Source organism: Leuresthes tenuis, unplaced genomic scaffold (assembly GCF_036924035.1).
Source record: "Leuresthes tenuis unplaced genomic scaffold, fLeuTen1.0.hap1 SCAF_18, whole genome shotgun sequence".
Taxonomy (NCBI): Eukaryota; Metazoa; Chordata; class Actinopteri; order Atheriniformes; family Atherinopsidae; genus Leuresthes; species Leuresthes tenuis.
In genome coordinates, this window is record NW_027325372.1 from 19,358,944 (window position 1) to 19,373,475 (window position 14,532).

The 14,532-nt window shown below is 39.2% G+C and overlaps 1 protein-coding gene across 2 annotated transcripts in view; it reads right to left on the bottom strand.

The window, feature by feature from the left end:
• fam49al (family with sequence similarity 49 member A, like) overlaps positions 1-14,532 on the bottom strand; it is a 33,410-nt gene that overhangs the window by 18,502 nt on the left and 376 nt on the right. The window lies entirely within an intron of this gene.

Below are 14,532 nucleotides of genomic sequence, written 5' to 3' on the forward strand. Positions count from 1 at the left end.
AGCAGCTTACTACTTGTGGACAGAGCTGAAGTGAATATCATTGTTTGAATAAGCTTGAATTTTCCATCAACACATTTTCTTTAATCATCTCTCATCTCACTACACAAAGCTTTTTGCAGTTGTTATTACGGCTATTAAAGCATTTAACAGATCAAATTGAGAGCAAGTATCTAATTTTACCCCAGCCTCGGAGCCCTTACTGTGCTGATGGATTACTATTTTCAGCTCTGCTAATTAGTTGAGAGCTTCCGTTTGCCATTTGAGCTCCATGTTACCTGTTTGCTTTCTTAGTGCTTTTTAAAAAATAGCAAACTTGAGTATACATCTCTGCCCTTTCCATATATATAATCATATTCTTAATGTGGATATGAGACGCAACTGCACGCATATTTCCAACTCCAAACCATGGAAATTTGAAGGCTTATTTGAGCATTTTATTTTAAGCTGACATGTATTTGTACTATAAAGGTAGGAAGGTGTGGCCTAAAGCAATAAACTGAATATATCTGACTGCAGGACTTACAGACAGCTTAATTTTTTTCAGGTAAAATGGGCTAAAGAAAAGGTTTTACTGTGGTAAAGAAATGCCCTTCAGATGGATACACTGCAATCAAAATAGTCAAACTTTTCATATTTTCCAATTAGACCTTAAAAAAATCAACATGAAATCACCGGTAACTCATTATTCTCTAGTGCAACAATATTCCAGATTTGTAAACTATACTTATAGGGTAAGTATGGGGTGTCAAGAACTCAGAGTTAACAAGGCTGGACAAAGAAATTTGTAAAGACAAATATTAAAGCTTTTATCAACAACAACTGAAACAAGAGTGACTCTTAATGGAGCACATGGATGGGTCTGTGAGTGAATCACTAATGGATATGGGGCACCACTTTCAGCCTGGCCCCAGATGGATGGAGGAGGGGTACTGGTTAGGGTGTGCTGTCAATAAAGATGAGCTAATTACACCTTTTTAGCCAAGGATGGACGAAAAAAATCAACTCCAAGCATGCCGCCAGTTTCTGGAAAATATTTACTTCACACAGTGGAAGATATTTGCAGCATTCAGAAAGGTTTTGATCCAAATGTATTCCACAACTCAACTGGCCAACCAGGCCTCAACGGTGATATTTGGAGTGTTCTGTTTGCTTTGGAAATCGATGCTCTAAGCTGGTTAATGATGTCACACCGAAGTTGACAGCCTTTCCAGTGCAAGTCTGAACCGGTAGGATCTGCTCTCAGACATGATTAGCTATTCTTAGCCATACAAGTGGATGAAAACGCACTACATTTGTTTTGCACATTAAAAAGATGTTGGAAGGTACTGTGTATAGAACTGACTTAATGAAACCCAATATGACAGAACTATTGATTAACAGTTAACCCCTGCTGATATTTCCACCTTCTCAGCACAGGGAGCAATGTTGGATTTTAGGTTGGAACTTGTGTGGTCTCAAAGTTGCAAATCCAACTTACAGCTGATTTATCTTACTCAGAACACTTCTACTTGAACCTGCTCCTTTTCTCCTCTGACTTCAGTCCTAAGAATTTGTGGGCCCTTCTCATGAGATAATATGAGATTTACTTGGCGGAACAATACAGCTCTTTGAGCCACATTTGGGAGGCTGCGGTTGCTGGTTTCGTGAAGTCTGACTCCATGGATGGAAGACTTATGTTAACTGAAAAGAAGGGGGATACTTATTTAATTGCCTTTTTTGTGTTGTATATTGTTTGCATTTTCTCTGACATTGGGAATAAACAATTGAGTAAGGCAAATGACTTGCTGCAATTAATTTACTTTATAATTCTGCCCACTAATAGTTGGCCATTAACCATTTCCTCTTACATAATCCCCTGTGTATTTGTTTAACAGTAAAATTAGTCACGATAAAAGCTATTTTCCCAATATTTGTGCATGCTGTGTAGGGGGAGGCATGAAAATGGACTTTATGGCAAATGCACTTTACTGTACTGAGTTTAGGGACACTGTAATGGGAAATTTTATTTAGCCTTGTGTCTCATCATGCTTAAATAACTTATAAGACTTGATATTTTTTCCCAGGCATTAGATGGACCAGATGTTAGAGTACAATATTTATTTTGTTACTTGTGAAATTTGGTCTTCTTTTCCCAGACATCACTTATAAGACTTAATCTTCTTTCTGAGGCACTAGAGAGATAAGATGTTTCCAATCAAACATTTCTGTATTTCATTGTTCAGTTTTGTTTTGTGCACTCCACAAGGCCGTCCAGCTCATCAAGAGATAAGAGGAAGTTAGCTTGCATCGTCTGATACGTAGAAATTTTTTTCTTCTCCTGTGTTCGGATATAATACGACATTCACTGAAACTGTAAGTCAGAGCTACACTGACACAGATGCTCTGTGTTGAAGTCTTGCTCTCTCTTGTACAAAATGTTCAATAAACCTGCCTGCTTAAACACTGTTAAGGTGAAACCTCACCACAGACACATAAATAAAAGAAGAAAAAACAGACAGAGGATAAGATGTTTCTCCAAAATCTCTCAAAATTTAGCTAAGTACTGGTGCCTTGGTGCATTTCACATCCTTGTCACAGTCTATTTAGTGGAGCACCTCATGTATAGTGTTAATATATACTTTTGAAGTAGTCAAAACTAATCAATCAGATTCCAGGAAGACTTTGATATCAACAGTGCACTTATGTGCCCCATCATGAATCAGTGTCATGTTAATCAAATATTAGAGTACTCTGCAGTCTCCAGAGAGCAGACACTGTCAGAGAAGTCTGGCCAACTGAAAGGAATCTTTAAATGCACAGCAGCTGCCTTTTCAGTGACGTGAGTTCGGATATGTATCTCAAGATGGAGGGACAGTCTGAGGGACTGAGGTGGAAGAAGAAAGAAAAAGTCAAAGGTCACAAACTCATTGCATGCGGACATCTGTCTCTGTTTTTGTTGTGAGTCTGTTGAGACGCTCAGCTTGTGTTAGTTCTGCTCTCTAAACAGGTCTTTCTGTTAAATAACATCAGACACTGATGATGATTTCTATGTACCCTCTATCTGATTCACTTTTTCCCAACCTTTTTCCAGTCTCTCAACACACCCCTATCTCCGCCTCCCTGTCCCTCCGATCTCCTCCTTCATGCAGCCGTTCATTTACTCATCATCTCACCGCACGCCCGTTTAACCCCTACCTCTTCGCGTGTGTCTTTCATAATCAATTGTACCATTAGCGTTTTTGTTCGCAACATATTTGACCTGAAAATAGAGACCAGCACTGGAGGCATATGAGAGACAGGGAGGGAGTGACAAGAGGAGCAATGAACCAAACTTAATTGACAGAATCCACCATATCTCATATTATCTACCTTTTTGTTTGCAAGCAAATATTTTTTAACACTTTTTTTAGGCTGATCTATGCCACATAATGTAAAATGTTATTATTTACATTGTTAGGAGAAGAGAGGACAAGAGAAAAGGAAAATAAGAGGGAATGTGACAAAGAGTCAGTTTCAGGAGTAAAATGGAAGGTGGCGGTATCAGACTCAACATTACTTAGGACTGACCATTGATGGAATCCTACTGCCAATTTGCCTCAGGCCTCATACACACAATCACTAACAAACATAGACAATCCTGTCCTGCGCTGAGTTGAGGATGAACGAAGAATAAATAAAGAAAAAGATTGAGTAGCGGATAGGAAAATCGAGATGAAAATCGAAGAAGGAGGCAACGATTCTCCTCTGCTGCCCCTCCCCCTTCCCCTCTGTGCCACACACACTCACCAGTCCAAGAGCAGAGCATGGTGCCTCGTGAAAGGGCGATTGCAAATGAGCATTGTGAGACTGCGCTGCAAAGATGACAAAGAAAAGAGGAATCTGGTGCGACAGACAGAGAGGTGTTATAGGATGTTTAAACTGCACTTGAATCCATTAACAGGCTTCATTGTGGTTGTTTCTCCAGTGAAATAAAGATATGGGGAAGCAACCAGTGGGATTTCATGGCTTATTTACTCAGAAACAGATGAAAACAGAGCTCTTGGGTCTCTGCATTAAGCTCTTAAATGTTCATATTTACATTTGCTAGAGCATCTTGTTTGTAAAAGTGTCCAGCATAAGATAAGTTTGGGAATGTAATGAAGCTTTAGTGCTCTCTTTTCTTTCTTTTTTTTTTTGCACCACTAACATTAATATATTCCTTATAGTTAACATAGCCATTAATATTTTAAGACAAAGGTTTGGCTAAGGGGCATTTAGAACCTTATGAAAGCAGTGCTGAAAAAAATCACTGCTTTATATTCCAGTTTTTAAAGTACTTCAGCTATCAGAGGATAGCTGGATACACTGTAAGCTCCTGCTGTCTTTATTTGATAAGTGGGATGCTGCTAATTAGCTGCTATGAAAGAGAACACAACTAGCTTTTAGGGTTGTGCATGTTGTGAATATCATAGAGCCCCCTTTTCCCATAACCCCTGCTATCTGTAAACAAAGACAGATGAGATACATGTCTCTACAGGCAGCTGCTCTTTGTCCTTGATGGCCTGCTTGCATTGTCTTTAATATGGGTCAGGGGAAATGTGCGCATGTGTGCACATTTACATATTTCATTTCGCAAAATGGGATGGAAATAAAATATCACTCATGTTGAGTGGATTTGAAAGGAGTGGGTTTTGATTGGACAGGTGCTTTCACCAATTCTCTTGTGCGCATGTTCACCTGATAGTGAACCGAATGCATTTGATTTAAATTTATCAGGGTGTTTGTTTTTGTGTATATAAAAAGAGTGTCAATGAGGAGACTACAGAACTTCTCACCTCAAGCCCATTTCTTCTTGCTACATTGCTATATTCTCCTTTTGCTCCACTCTTTTTTGTTCACTGTACGTGTCTCTTACGCTCCTCTTTATCTTTTGCCACATTGGCTATATCATTATATCCTCCAGTGACTCTTGATAGCTGCGTTTCATCTGTGTGGTACGCATCTGTTTTCTTTTGCACTCTTATCAGGCTGCAGCTGATATTGGATGGATGTAGCCAGAATAAATGGACATAGTCCTCTAAAGTATGACAAAAAGATGATGTGACAGCATCTTGAAGTACAATATCATAGACTGATGCTATCTGCTAGCTTCAAAACATATCTGGCTCCAACTGACTCCCATTCAAAGCATCAGCTACTATCATAAAATTATTATGGTGTCCCTTTAAAATTATCTTGTTCTGATCAGTGTGCTGTTGGTCAATCACTCTTTAGATTCAAATATGACCACTTCCAGCTCTAGAAACCACGAGACCACGATGGCATGGCCAAATGTAAAACATAAGGCTTCAAAATGGCAATGGCTAACATCATGGCGACTTTGTCCATTTTTATTTATGGGCTATTGATTGTCCAGGTTACAATCAGAAAGCATGGCCATAATGCCTATACTGACAAATGTTCACACACATTTGTAAAGTATACATACTGGGGAAACGACACAATCAAAGAAATGAATATGCTAAATAAAATACTTCTGAAGTTGTTGCTCATTAGTTTAAAATGCGGCATCAAGAAGAGTTTTTTAGATATTTGAACCTTAATTTGCGCTAACTAGTACAAAGTCACAGTTTCAATCATTTCTATGGATGAAAAAAAATTGCCTAATGTCCCTGGAACTCAAAAGGTAGTAAATTAGTCTTTTCCCTGACTTCTGGATCCATGTCCACAGGTCAGTTTTGCACCAGTCTCTATAGATCTGGTACTCAGTAGTAGCTGTTTTACTGCTGTTAAAGGAACTGAGCCAGACTGAATTTTGGAGATTGAGCTAATCGTTTTCTGGAACCAGAAAAATTGCACCAAATGTCAACATGCATGAAGATGGTGGATAGAGCCGCAGTGCAGCCGAGCTCCATCTTGTGAAGATAAATTATCTTAAATTAGTAAAGTTCTTTGATGGGAAGAACTTTAACTGCTCCAAGCAGGAAATATTTCAGCTTCTCTGCGGAGTGAAAATGAAGTTGGCGTGGCAGATGCATCACTCACCAGTGTAAACATCACTGAGCTAAAGCTACTGAGACAAATTTTCTGCTCACAGTTATATTTTTTGCATATTGCATATTTTTTGCATATCAGCTTGTATGTGATGATATATACTGTAGGTAAAATATATAAACATACACAGAGTTATAATATTGCTATGTAATATGGAATTGAGGCAAATCAGAGTTTTAATGAAAGGGATGACCTCTGACCCCAGTATAACTTGAAGTCTATATTTAGCACTGTGGATAGAGGTCTGCCATGGAGGACTGGTGTGTCCTTGACGGAGGCGACGCTTCATCACACTGTGCTGCAGTGTGTCTGACATGGCCGAGGATGCAGTGTTACACTATTCCCTGTTCCCCTGGGAGGGGCAGGAAAGCAGCAGCAGCTCCTCTCAAATAGGAAATTGGCTTCTGTGTAAAGTACGGGCCTAAGCTGACACAAAAAAAAAAAAAAAAAAGAAATGATGGAACAAGATGAGGATGGACCAAAAAGAAAGTAGATTTGAAGTATGGTGGTGGACCCCTGGTGTGGACGTTTGAGTTCTTGGCTGTTTTTCAGTTTTTTTTCTGCCTGGAGAGCTATTTTTGAGTTTTGTTTCTATGTTGTTTGATGCAAAAAACAAGAGAGTGTACAGCAGATAAAGTCAACGCCAATTCCAGGTGAGTTAATTGATAAGCATATGTATGCAGGAAAAAAAAAAGTCTCACAAGCTTTATCAAACACAACATAAATGCATAGTTGCAAGAATCCTGACACGCACACATTTTTCTCTTTGTAGGGTTCCACCACCCTAACTCTCACTGCAACCTAATTCCAACCATAACCATAAAACCAGGATATGACCCTCAAAATGACCCATGAACACATGGGATCCACAATAATAGTGGCATGCTGGTTTTTGAACATAGAAAGACCGGACTGCAAACACACAGTAACGTAAATGAGAAACAATTTTTACTGGGCTCTGCCCTCATTTTGTTAATGCTTTTTTTTCTTGGCTTTCAATGTCACTGGTGAGGTTTTTAACTATAACAGAGGTTTCAGAGCATCACAAGCATGACAGAAGGATATCAAAATGACCAAATACTTTAGATCAGGTTGATTAACCATGTTGAGTACGTGGACAGAAAGCATTGTTATGAATGATCTATAAGGGGGCTGCTGTTTGGAGGACTGAAACTGTCATAACCTGAAATAAATACAAAAATATATAATTGGGTGTTAATAAACTCTACTAAAACTAAGCAACAAAATAATTCATGCAAGAATAACTGAATAGAATGTGAAATAGATACATTTTTCAGCTTTGATTTGAAACTGCATTCTTGTAAGTTTGTTTTAGTGTTGCTATTTATTTCTTTTGCCACTTAGCTTTCAATCTTATATATTATTTTAATTGGAATCTGTTTGACTTTTATTCTTTGTTCATTTGTTATCCCTGTATTTGTTTCTATATTATTTTCCTTTACATAGTGTTGATCTATTTATTCCCTCAAAATGATTCATTTCATTATTTCATATAGTTTCATTATTATTTATATCATTTTATATTTGATTTCACCATACATATACACCTTTCTAGTTGTTTTTACCCCTCTGTCATTTCCCTTTAACATTTTCTGCCCCCATTTATTTCCCCTCACTCATTCATTTCCAAGTTTTCTTTTTTACTTTTCCCTGTCTCCGATTTTACATCCCTGTATCCATTTCCCCCATATCATGTTAAATTACGGGGGCGGTCTTTCAGAAGGTAATTAAATATATTCCTATTAAAATAACGAATAAAATTGAAAACTGAGAAGCAAAGTCAATCAATGGCAACATTGAAACAAGCTGAAATGAATGCAGTTTTAAATTAAAGCAGAAAAAAATATTTATTTCACATTCTATTCAATTATCTTTGCATGAATTTTTTTTCAGTAGCAATTATAATAAAGTTAATTATTTCGGCATTTATATATTTTTGTATTTATTTCGGATTTTGACAGTGTCAGTCATACTCCTGGAGGGGAAACTTCCCCAAAATTCAGTTAAGATACAGAGCTGTGGATGTTGTTCTATGATGAGGTCCCATGATGATCTGGCTTTTCCCACCTAAATCTGCAGCCCCTGAATGTACCATAGATTGTTTATGAAAATTTTCTTGCCAGCGACACAATGTATTTACAATGAGCCTCAGTAACCAAACACATAAGATAGTTGGAGCGGTCGTTATGTGGATCATTTGTCTCCTTACTTATTGAACGCTAATTGTTGCACAGAATCTCTTCCTCTCTTCATCCTCCCAATAGCTCTCGTCTATTTCACCTTCTCTTAAATTGGGGATATTGATCTTTAATATGACCAGAGGGTAGGCATTTGGGCTATCTGTCAATATTAATGGACAGCGATTGATCTCATCGACAGACAACAGGCCATCATACTGTCGGAAGTCCTCGGGGAGCAGATCTTAGGTAATCTGATTACATCCAGAAATTCACCCTCCTTTTTTTCACCGCCAAAGAGAGAATCTGAAAGTTCAAGTCAAGTCTGATTAGAAGCAGGAGATGATTCACTATGGCCCATTTCTGCAACTCACTGGATGTAATGGCACACATTTTGATAGCTTCAGCAGGGCACCCTTAACAAGGACGATAACAGAGTTTAATAAGTCTTTTCAGTAGTTTCGGTCCAGTTAGGCAATATGATCCAAGAGTTATTAGATCTTGGCTCCCTTGTCTCCTCAATTTATTTCCTCACTTATATTAGTAAGGCGCTCCAGAGATATCTGTTGTAATCAAGAATCCTTCATTTCAGCTGTGACTCTATTTTCTTATTAAACTAGTAAGATTGGGATTTGGAGGATTTTGTGCTTGTGTTTAATCAGCCTACAAGCTCTTATACATGAAACTGATGATATGCAATGACTGACTATAAAATTAGTATAAAGTTAGTACAGTTTTTATCATTTGACAAAATCATAGCTAAGGCAAGTGGGTTTACTACATCTACTCGAAAACCTGCGCTTCAGTTTAAACTCCAGTCGGCTTGGTTACATGAGATGTACTTCGGTTTCAGCTGGACCTGGTCATTCAATTGAACCACCCTCCTCATTCCAGTATACATTCATGAATCGAGTTATTGACCGAAGTGTGTCGGATGCCAAAACTAGATTGTGTGAGAAAGCCCTTCATGAGATTTTGCCACTTCAGACTTTCTCTTTGGCGGATCATCGTACATGTACGTACAGCTGAATTTCCTGCACAGACATTGTCTTAGAGATACATTTTGTCAGATGATGCTGCAGTTATAAGATCCGGATTTTATTAGACCAGAGCGACAGTCCGAAAAGCTTTAAGATACTTAAAGTTGCTGTATATTCTTAAATGAGCTGATTTTCATTCACTATTTCTGGTGTATTTAGCCATTTGACAAAACGAACAGGGAAATTTGTGAATGAGCGCAGCTTTATTGGGAATTTGGCTGTATTAATATATATTAACACTTCTGTTTTTACAAAACGATGCAGAAAGATAGAACTTTGGAGCACGTGTGGAGCGCCTAGATCAATTTGACCGCATTATCTGGGTGCACTAGCTCGATTTTGTATGATTTCAGTCGGCCTTGCGTGTCTACATATATTTGAAATGCCTAGTTTTAGTTGGACTAACACAATAATTTGTCTTTTTCTACTGTTATGTAAAATTCCAGAGTCTCAATATTGTAGACGCACACAAGTGGGGCCAACCAATGAGTACTTGAATTGTTATTAGGTCCAGTCTGGGGTTTGTTTGGAGGGTGTGTTCCAAACATGCCAAGCATCTAAAAAGAAGCATTCCACTCATGTGCAGCAGGATTCAACAAGTATGACAAGTATGCGCGTAACAACAGATTGACAGTGACATGGAAGTCCACACAGAGCCCCCCAAGCACCCTTTGATTACACACGTGTCACACGAACCCTTGCAGATTGTGTTGATTTCAAGTTGAGGGTCAGAGCAGGTAAGATGGTAATTTACCAGCTATAGCTGCCTCTGTACAAGTAACTGCTGCAACAACTGCTACACTAGCACTTTGTATTTCTTAACCGTTTGCTGGACAAAAGATGAACTCCATTTACTTTATCATGAATCTACCAGCCAAATTTATTCATAAATTGGGTATTACGTACATTTGTCCACTTGTCCAAAACATGGCAGTGTCACAATCCATGAAAAACCTTGAGATCATGATGTATTACCCCAAGCCCCCCTTGGTTTTCTTTTAGGAAGTTTCAATGTGATATGATGGGAATCGTTATTGATGTATTGATGATTTACATTGATGTAAAATGTGTGAACTGTTACCATTTAGATTTCTGTAACTGTCTAACCATGTATCATGTGATATGTAGACGTAGCCATGTACAATAATTCTTATTCTAACCATGCTATTTTAACGCTCAACCCAAATCATTCGTGGCCGAGAGGAAAGTATAAATGTAAGAATTTGCATGTGGGGGGGGAGTAGAAAAATGAGATGAAATAAGATGTGCAGGATGAGACCCAAACCACTTCAAGAAGTAGCTGAGGGTCCATGGATTAGCACCTTGTGCCATCCCCTCCAACCTCCACATGAGCGTTTGTGGCTATAACAGAAGCAACACCTTCACAGAAAAATATACAGAAATGTAGGAATATGACGTGCAGACAAATCAAAACTTAAGTAGCATCTGTATAGAGAGCAGCGCAAGGAAAACTTCACTGTATAATTCTTGTGGCTGATTGTGAACCTGCTGTGTTTTGCTCTGTAAATGTTTCAAATTTCTGATGAGGTTGAATTTGCAGCATATGATCATGGGATATTTCAAATTTGATTGATCAAAAGATTGCAATTTCAACGATAGATTCAAAGAGTTTTATTATTTCTTTGATTGCTGTAAGACTGGGATATCAAGTTGCATTTAATTAGTAGATTTATTGTAAGCGTGTAATAATGGTTAGTTGTGGGTTTGTGCATGATCATTTTAGACATAGGACAAGATATTTTTACATTTACAGATTTGTAAAGAATTTGTACAGGAATAGCTAATAATTAACAAGCACTAAGTAGAAAACGGATATTTGCATCAATCTCCTCTAATAACTGAAATGATTAATGAGTAAGGAGAGTAAATATAGGAGTAATTATAAAAGCTATCGTCTAAAAGTACTTTATCTGAATCAACATAGGCAGTTTCTCCATTTCTCTTTTATCCCTTGTGAGTCCTCTGACTGAAGCCCCAAGTAGTAAATAGTCTCCTATCCTATTCTACAGTAGATAAAGCCTCAGGAATCCTGTTTCTGGACCCGCCCTCACTCTGTGCCCTCTGCTGCCCCTCCCAGTGCCCTTTTAACAGGATCATGTCAGCTCTAAGGAAGTAATCCCTAATTCTTGACAACAATGGATTAAAAACCGCAAGAATACCAGGCAGAGACGGATCATATTTCAAATTCCTGAATTATCTCAGCCCTGGTAACAATGCTACGCCAATCCAACCTCAACTCAGGTGGAACCCTCACAGCTCTCATAAGAGCTCGAGAGAGAGATGTTTGAATGACATATGTTGCTGCTGGATAAATTTAGGATGAAAAGATTAGAAGTGAATGGATAATTGATGGATTGCCAGGCATTTTAAGGAAAACAGTTGAGCCACATGGACAAACATATGGATGATGCAGTACTTTATTTAGAATATTACACGCCACCATCTGTCTGTCAGATTAGATTCTCCCTTTTTAAAGGAAAGAGCAATAATTAATTTTTAAACCTCAGTTTCTCTTTTTCATATAAATCAATGAGTCAAGAACAGGATGTTCAAATATGGTTTAGGGTTCATTTAGAAATATTTTGAACAAAATGAGGTACTGACAAAGATGCAAGTAGAAGAACTGTATCTCTAAAACTGCGTCTGAAAGACGTTTTTAATCGTGGCTTCTCAGAAGTATACATGCAGGAGCAGATGTGTCCACATCATATTGACCGTTTTTAAATATTCTCTCAGCTTCTCCTTTTAGCCGTATCAAAAAATATTTTGACTCATGACTTTGGTTCATGACAGTTTAGCATAGCTGCACCCATTTTCACATCATTATGCGTGTCACTGTGAGTTGAGGTTTTCGACTCGACGACCTTTGGCTGGAGATGACTACACACCATTACATCATGGACTGTATTGACAGTGCTTCTTCGAATGTGACAAACAGTGAAAGAAGCCGAAAACAAGACAAAACCCCCTTTCCTTGTCTTCTTTTTGCCCTGAGTGCCCGTGATGCTAATCTTACATAGTCCCATCTTATTCCCACTCCGTCAATGTGCATTACCCAACATGCCGGAGCTCTAAGGTTGCACACCTCCACAGTGTGAAATACCCATTTTTACAAGAAGCTGTGAACTTGAGGTAACTGCTGTTTACTGCAAGTGAGGAGAAAAGAAAAATAACCTGGGGTGATGTGCTTTTACAGAAATTAAAGAGAGCCTCCTCCAATGTGACAACCCATCCCCCATCTCTGATTTCCGCCATGTCAAACTTGATCATCCTAAAACATGGTCAAACAACCTAATACGATGCTCATCTCAAATTGATATAGGAAGTGGGAAGCACAAAAAACTAAGGCCCCTCAAGACAGTAGGAGAGAATGAATGTGCAGCGCCACATGCTGTCAACACCATTTTGCAGCGAGCAATTAGACCTTATGAGGAGGAGAGAAGTGTCATGATCAAGACCGATGCAAGGAAAGGATTATTCAAAAACAAGAATTAATTGTACAATGAAGTAATGACCAAGAGCTGAGGCGAATACGAAGAATTAGACAGGGTGATCTCGTAAAAGGAATTAAATAAAAAGGAGAGGAAGAAGAGGTGGGGTGCGTGAGACAAAGAGTGACAGCAAAGGAGTGAGGAGAGTGGAGGAAATGCAGACGGGCATGTTTCCATGGGTGCTCAGGAAAGATTTGGGGTGAGGGAATCTTGCATCATCACGACGAGCCAATGAAAAGGCTCAGTTGAAATGTTCAAAGGGAGTGTCCTAGCAACAGCGGAGTAAATACCATGGCAGCGACTCTTCCATCTCATAAGAAAAAAAATTCCAGAATGTGTATATATGTGCACATATACCCATTCTGATTAATACAGTTTTGATTGATATAGATGTATAGATGCAATATTGAGTGAATGTTCACTTTCATATTTCATCTTAAACATATATGACCAACATGTGTATTTACATTCACATTGTGTCACAGCTGGTTCAATTGACCATATATGGACATGGCTAGGTATACGTGTGTGTGCACATATATTTTTTATTCATGGGCAAACATATGCACAGTGCACTGTGTGACTTGCAGTGTATGAAACAAATTGAAATTAAATTACCGTAACATGTGTGTGTTGTGAGGGTCAACATGGCGATAAAATCATCCACTAATCTAGCAACATGAATTATAACCAGAATCAGTAGATCTGAACTTTCAACACCTTTCCTGTCAGTTTATGCCCCCCCCCACACACACACTCTTCCACACTCCATCATTGCTTTCTCTTTATGCCTTCCTATTTAGCCATCTCTCTATCCACAGCATCTCCCTCCGTCTGATTCTCTCTGCCCCCAACACACAAAGAAGACCTGCAGAGTCACATAGCAGCACCCCCACCTCCCTCCTCCCACCAGACTTTTTTTTTTTAAACACATTCGAAAGAACTGAACTCTACAGAAAAGCCTAATCGCTCATTCATTTGTCCCTCCATTCATTTTTTCCCCCCTCCCTCCCCGCTTTCCTCTTGACCACCCCCCCCACCCCCGTCGCGTGCACCCACCCCTTCTGATCGGCATTGCAATCTGGGACTTTTGTTTTCAGCAGCCTGTTTGCAGAAACAACTTGCAGCAGCGCACATCTCAAACATCCTTGTCACTGTATAAAACTGAGCGCCTTTTGTGCTCATGTCAACAATTCCGGATACAAGATATGTGTAATAATGGATCAGAAAAGGCGACGAGGCACGCTTGACATGCATTTTATCAGTGTGTATCAATGTGATATATGATGCATGTGCTGTGATGGTTCTAGGTCACATCATGTCCTGTGACCAAACCATCATCCATCACTGAAAATGCACACACATCGTCACGCATCAACATCAACGGACTCCATGTTCTCCTCATTGATTCCGACGATAGATCCTTCCTGAGGTGAGATGTGTGTGCTAGTGACTGTGGCAGGGACCATGCCGCTTTGGCCAGGCACTGCAGTGAAAGAGGACAAGACCCAGCTGACCAGCCCCACAGGGTTCAAGTCAGCACACCCTCTCTGCCCACCCCTGGGATCCTGACCTACCCTTCCACACTCAGCCAATATAGCCATATTCACTGTACGCCCCATCCAGCTAAAACCTGCTGAAACTAACCAGTCACCTGCCAGCCTCCAACAAGAGTCTGACCCACATCCATCCTCTTCAGCCTCCTTCACCTGCTCATCATCCTCTCCTTTTCTGTTGGTGCAGGGTGGGACTATCCCTCTTCTTTCTGCT